The sequence below is a fragment of the Macrobrachium rosenbergii genome, chromosome 35 (assembly GCF_040412425.1).
Source record: "Macrobrachium rosenbergii isolate ZJJX-2024 chromosome 35, ASM4041242v1, whole genome shotgun sequence".
Taxonomy (NCBI): Eukaryota; Metazoa; Arthropoda; class Malacostraca; order Decapoda; family Palaemonidae; genus Macrobrachium; species Macrobrachium rosenbergii.
In genome coordinates this window covers 3,466,457-3,473,765 of record NC_089775.1, presented here as the reverse complement: position 1 = coordinate 3,473,765, position 7,309 = coordinate 3,466,457, and the positions used below count along the sequence as shown (strand labels likewise).

Sequence of the window (7,309 nt, the reverse complement as noted above, 5' to 3'; positions counted from 1 at the left end):
CTTCTGCAGTCGCAGCCTCTGCACTTTCTTCTGCTGCGGGTGCATCTTTGCTTTCTTCTTCTGCAGTCGCAGCCTCTGCACTTTCTTCTGCTGCGGGTGCATCTTTGCTTTCTTCTTCTGCAGTCGCAGCCTCTGCACTTTCTTCTGCTGGGGTGCATCACTGATTTCTTCTTCTGCAGTCGCAGCCTCTGCACTTTCTTCTGCTGTGGGTGCATCTTTGCTTTCTTCTTCTGCAGTCGCAGCCTCTGCACTTTCTTCTGCTGTGGGTGCATCTTGGCTTTCTTCTTCTGCAGTCGCAGCCTCTGCACTTTCTTCTGCTGCAGGTGCATCTTGGCTTTCTTCTTCTGCAGTCGCAGCCTCTGCACTTTCTTCTGCTGCGGGTGCATCAGTGCCTTCTCCTTTCTTCATGGTCTGAAGATCTTCTTCTGCTGCTGTTTCATCACTTCCTGCCCCTTCCACATTCTCATCAGATCCACTTCCTTCTGCTGCAGACAAGGCGATGACGGTGTCTTCCGCGTGTCCTTGGAGACTACTCATTTCCACATTCTCAGTGGCCCACGTCTCCTCCGCATCCTTTACACCATTCGCAGCATCGTCCTCTGCTCTGGCAGACTCCAGCAACGACACAGTTTCACGCTCCACATTCTCGCAAGAGGGTGGCCTGGGCTGTGGCGGAAGTTCAGTAAGTTCGGGGGGATTCAGCAGCACCAGCAGGCAAGAGAGAAGTTTAGCCATTAGTTTTGAGAGACATGTCTAAGAAAACCAAAGTACAGAGCTGTTTCGGGAACAATAAAAAAAAAATGAATTCTGGAAAGTTACGAGCTTGCATACCACTTACTAAGGTTCTCTACTCGTAAGATATGAATGAGGAAAATCCTTACACTATCATGCAAAGGTAATAATGGACCTAGAGAAAAATTCATGAATAACATTGAGACTCCATACGAGAAATAGAATAGTTAAAGACGGTATTCGGGTGTGAAATATCTCAGACACCAGCTACGTCTTGGTGTGCAGAACTGAAAACGGAATAAAATCTGCAATGAAAAACGAGAATTTAAACATACAAATGCCAAAAATTGAAATTGTTTCCCATGAAACAAAAATCATAATAATCTGTTGTACAGGAATGATAATTCTGGTGTTTTCTGTTGTCTATACAAAAGAAGCGGAAATGAAAGGGCCCCCGTTCAGCGTCAAATCCTACTACTGTACATCCTATGCACCTTTGGAATGAAGGGAAAGTGACAGAAACGTAAGGAAGTCGGAAGCAGTGTGCATCAGCGCTAGTGACAACGTGCACCGGTCTCGAGTCTGTGCGGGTCGCTCGTGTGCTCCCTTTCCGCCGAGGCTCTCTACGTCCCGTGAGATAGCGTGGAGGTCCCTGCGGACTTCTTCGGAAGGAAGGCAGGACCCGAGTTGGTTTTACTTACTGGCAGCCTCGGTTCAGTGAACTTTCTCTCGCATCGGAAGAGACGTTGTCGTTAGTGGGTACAATGGCACACGCATGAGTGCTGTGTCAACAATGGAGGTTCCAGATATATACAGTGTGACAAATACAATATTCAGTTGATACAAACTATCATTTCTTGTGTTAAAGCAGTCAGAGGGATATGTTGGCAAATATAGCTTTCTCTCAAGGATGACTTGCTGTAACCTACTCAGCTTGGGGACTTAGCATACATCACTTTGGTTGGTTGGTGGTTTCTTGTTAATGGCTAAGGCTACGACTTCAAACAGAACAGTTCGACTGCTTTAACTGGGGTGATCTGATTGAGTCCACTGCAAATTTCACAACAACAAATGTGGCTTTTTGAACCGCGACGTGTTGCCCTTGTGCCAGGTGATCTTGCACACACGAACACACATGAAGAATTGTTACAAAACAGAGAGACTGGTCTCCGGAACAATGCGGCAAACTCTGCAGTGTCTGGTTGTTCAATCGTGGAAAAGGAATTGTTGAGGGGAAAGGAAAAACAGAAACAGAAAAGTCAACGGAGCTTATTTCTCCTCCATCAAAACTTCGAGTTAATCTGCCAAAGATTTAAATACTGTAATATTCAACTTGATTGGCTGTTAATTTTGTTGTTAAGGAATGAGGTCAATTGCTATACTCTCTTATTCTCTGGGAGTACTGTTGAGTAAGTCCTAACGGCAGAAAAAATAAGCTCGGCGTCTTTTCGTAAACATTTCGCTCGTGTTGAAATAGGGAGACCAGTCTGTAAAAGGGGGGATAATGGTGGACTGAAGAAATACCCTTATGTTCTGCCTCAGTTAGATTACTTTTGAATGACAGAGGCAGAAGCCATAAAGGTCTCCTGTCAGTTGCTGAAGGTATCTCTGGGCAAGAGCAATTCATTGGCTTTTGGGGAGGCCAAGTCCCCAGGGCCAATGAAAGGTGATCACAGTCACAGGATCTTAAGGCCTTGACTCCCCAAAAGCCAAACTGTGGTGTGTACTCCAACTCTGTTTCAGCACAGTGGTGTGTGATACTGGAAATTTCAATGTTCTGAACACTAACGGGGCCTCACAGACCTCATTCAGTCTGCAAGGTACCTGATTGTAAGAAGTGGGCATCTTTGTCTGCTATAATTGCATCTAAGAAACAAAATTTTTCAAGGGAAATTTGGAAAAATTAAAAAGTGCCCAAGAGGGAACGACTTATTAAACACCAAAAGTGCTGAAACAGAAAGCTGTCAGTGTCGCTGTGATACACTGAATGCCAATTAAAAATGGTCTTCATTTCACAAGTGACGAGCAACACCGTTCCACGGACGACACGTTCCGTACGAGTATCGCATCCGTGGTGAGGTCAAGCATGAGACAAAGGTTTTTGCAGGTGGGTGTTCGCAGTGACACACGACAGCAGCGTAGGAGATCCACGCAGGAGGAGATCCTGCACCGGCAGGTTCCTTCACTCGCCCCCACTCACCACTGCGACACCACTTATTGTCTATACTCTGAACCCGATACAAAGCTCTTGATGTCGTCTTTGACTTCACCGAAGAACTTCTTAAAGCCAAAGCCATTGTTGTTGTTGTTGTTGTTGTTGTTGTTCTTGCTGTTGTTTCGTCGTTGGTGTTGTTGTGAGACCTAGCGTGAGGTAAGGTGTGGTTACAGTAGTAGACGGAAATCGCGCTTGTGTTCGCAGGTCATCAAAACTGGGGCGTTTACATCGTCATGAATTAGGATAGGCTAAATTTAGAAAGTCCCTGTGATCCTCCGTTAGGAGAAAGCACTGCGGCCCTTATTCGCAGACCTTCGGCGAGCGCGTTCCTTCCCGGCAAGCGGAATGGCGAGACGCGCCCACCAGGATCCGGATAAAGGCAGCCGTGGTTTCTTTTAACGGAGTGTTCCCCCCGCTCACAGCGAGACTCTGAACATCGTTCTGAGGTGGGGTTTCCAGGTAATTGATTAGGAAGAGTTTCGTGTTCTGCATTTGAGATCTCAAGAGAATTTGATGACTGGACAAAATATATGATATGCTGGTCCTTTTGAAACTTACCAGAAAGTGAAATCCATTGCATGCTTTAACCGTAAAAATAGAGGCCCACTCAAAATTCTCTTCGCCTCTATGCAGCACGATATACATGCACCATTCAATGAAACTATCGTCATTCTCTTTATGTACAAAGTATCGACAGTTCTGTTCCACCCGGACTGCACGCGTTCTGTTCGTGTGTGAACCCATTCTAGGAGGTGTTTCTGCCTGACAGCTGATTAGGAGAAGCCTTCTACTTGTTGTTATGTAACACTTGGACTTCCTGGATTAGTCACCAGTTTGAAAGCATTTGCAAAATGGGAGTCTAAACCTATACAAGCTGTAACACTGGGGTACTTGGAAAATGAACTTTACTTGGATATGACAGCTGACCACATGAAATTTATTGACGAAGAATACAAACACAAACTTTGTTGGCTCCTGGTGACGTTTATCTTACTGGTTCTACAATACTGGAGATTTTCAAGTATGGCAATTCAAAATCAGTTGTCAGAACATCTTGTGTGGTTTAGTTATAGTGGGGATAGAAGAATGGTAGCTTTTTAGAGTTCGGAAGATCGTAAAGGACTGTCTCGGCAGAAGTACAGGTGGGGTTCAGACAAACATTTCGGACAGAGAAGAAAGGCAGCAGGAAAGGTCTGTTGATGCTATGGGCTAAATTGGTGAATGTCAAACCCCCTTTGGAACACTCAACAGGAGCACAGTCTCTTGGGCTCCAACTGTCCACATGGGGTGTACATAGATAAGCCTACCATTTACCAGAAGGCTCTATATTGAACGGTAAGTCTAGGGGATAGTACGTCACAAGAAGCTCGCATTATTTACGCGATGGCTCGGGCAATGTCTGAACGCGCGGATGAGAAGGAAAGTTTATGCAAGGACAGAGCGCGAAGAGACCACTTTATCTGTTTCGTTTTAGTGACAATGCTGCATCCATGCAGTCCTCAAGAAGTAACCAAACGAGGCTCGATGGCACTGTCACTTTTTCATGGTCACAGAGGTAGAGCTCAGGCTGTCAGATACAACTACGGGGATGCTGCCTACACCAGACCCTTTCAGTACACAAGTTCAAACTGCATGTCGATCAAGATTCCACATTCCCTCCGTGACGTCACGATGCATGACAGAGCTTACACCAATTGCACATTTACATTTACGAAAGAGAGGCGAAGGGGGTGTTGCCCCCTCCGACGGAAATCACACGGAAACGCACAAACTGCACACCACACCGAAAACAGACCATACATCTAAAAAAAACCCATTCTGTTAAGAGAGTGCGCGCGAGTGCTGACCGCGTAGAATCCAACGACCACTTTACCTTTCCCACTCAAAATGGCGGCTTCGTGTTCCTAAGGGTGCGTTCGCGTTTAGGCATGTTTGCCTCTACCAAACAACTGCGGAACACAAAAACAAAAGAGTTACGAGTCTGGTCATCTTATGGTTACACACTTACCCATCTTATTCAAACACATTCTCATCCACAAGTCTTATATTTTTAGCCTAAAGGGTATTTTGCCCTTGTGGGGTGGTATCAGAGGCTGCAGGCCTAGACTTATCTACCTTACACATTGCACACAAGGAGTTTTAACCCTTAACCAACCCAGACACACTTTTTTCACCTTCGGGAAGACTCGAACTCATGACATCAGGTTCACAGGGCACTCATCTACACATTGTACCCACCCTGAGAGATTGATTGAATAACAAGAGGCAAAAACAAGTCTGTATCCTTCTTAAAAGTCGTGTATGTAGTTTATGTAGGCCTATAACCATGTACAGTTGATAGAGATTCATCCACATGTCCAAGACGAGTCATATACATGTCTCTTCCCACCCATACGTAAATATATAAATATATGTTTAATCGTTTATTTCTTTTTAGGCTGAAATATATATACATTTATAGGATATTCAGGTTATTATATAATCTTTAAAAGAATATTAATTCGGGCTGAAAACGGAAAGCAAGGCGGATTTTATAGAATAAGATACCAAGTCTGTTCATTTTGAGAATCTTAAACTACTGACGCCCAAGAGACCGTTATAATTTTCACCAAAACCTTAATTATCTTGCTTTATATTTTAAAATTCCCCCTTTTTTCTGTGCCCATTACGATTATAGGAACGTCCAAACTCGCACCCAGATCTTAAGAAGTTTTTTTGAGATTTTTTTGCCCCTCTTAACAAAGTTTTCAAAACAAAACTTCCATTATCTTAGCCTCGGCGTCTCGATCGTGAATTCAAGAACTTGGCGCCGTATCCATGGCGCGTATTTTAAACGGTTTTAAGAGGTCGTAAAGGCTTGAAATGTCGGAATAATTCATATAAATATTTAATCTTATATATATTCTAATCAAAATGATCGCCAAGCTTCGATTTTGACCAAATTTAACCGAATTTTGAACCTCGTTTCCATGGCAACGCTTTTGCCCTCGCGTGCTTTTCATACCAGAGTCAACCGAACGCACTGAAGATAAGTCTTTAGTTTGTTGTTGACATTCGTGACGAAGTGACGATATGTACCATTTCGCGTCTTTTTTTTTCACTTTGGACTTAATTTTTTATATATTTTTATCTTTTTTGATTCATTCCAAGGTTCAAAAAGTGCGAGATAATGGCGCGAGTGAAGAAACGTTGCGGGAACGAGCGATTGGTATAAGGGGAACATGACAGGTTGCTGGGAACATATTGTATTTTGAAGAAATATGGCGATATCTTTAGTCACTTGTATCTGTCAAGATGGGAATGCCTCCTGACACGTGGTATTACCGGGGACATCTTGTATCACGGTATATTTTGGGAACACGTTGCATCACAAAGGAATGTGGGAACACAGTTGTCTGGGAATTAGGAACACTATCAAAAGTTAATATGGGGACACTGTAGGCTAACACATTAGTCTGGGAACAGCCTTATCTCAAAGTATTATGGGAACACCTTGTATCAAAGTGTTCTGGGGACACCGTGTATCTCACAAAGTATCCTGGGAACACCCTTATCTCAAAGCATTGTGGGAACACCTCGTTTCACAAGGTATTGTGGGAGCACCATGTATCAAAGTGTTCTGGGGACACCTTGTATCTCGCAAAGTATTTTGGGGACACTTTGCATTCCCGGGAACACCTCCAGAAGGGGAGCACGCGGCACCGAGACGGCTCAACAGAAACAGTTCCCACAGACGATTTGAAAGTGAGTTTTTTTTTGTCATTTTCTGCAATAAATACTTGAATATATTTCTTTATAAGTGTACTTTATAGTAAAGTACATTTTAATGTTTATATTATGACTTATCATAATTATTTTCGTTTGTAATTAACCCCAAAATGTTAAGGGTGATTTTGCTGAACTTATTTTAACCGAATATTTTACCAAGTAACTTCTAATATACGAGTTATTCCTCTAATGTTTTTTGTTATTTTTCTTCTTTGTAATTCTTTCGTAATAGTTTTAATTCTTGCCCTCTGAAATGACACTTTTTACAATTTCTGCAGAATCGAACCTCTTTCTTTCAGAGATTTGTTTTCAAAATAATCTAACCTCATCAGTTTGATATATATATATATATATATATATATATATATATATATATATATATATATATATATATATATATATATATATATATATATATATATATATATATATATATATATATATATATATATATATATATATATATATATATATATATATATATATATAGATTTAGATTTAAGATGAAGACATTTCATACAATTTACTCTTTCTCTCGCCTTCTCAGGCCTCACTGTAACCCATTGCACTCTAAGACCAGGCTACTTAGCAGTG

At 42.3% G+C, this 7,309-nt stretch overlaps 1 protein-coding gene across 1 annotated transcript in view; it reads right to left on the bottom strand.

Moving 5' to 3' along the window:
* Positions 1–7,309, bottom strand: part of LOC136856251 (microtubule-associated protein futsch-like) — a 40,703-nt gene that overhangs the window by 17,349 nt on the left and 16,045 nt on the right. The gene's annotated exons all lie outside the window — the stretch shown is intronic.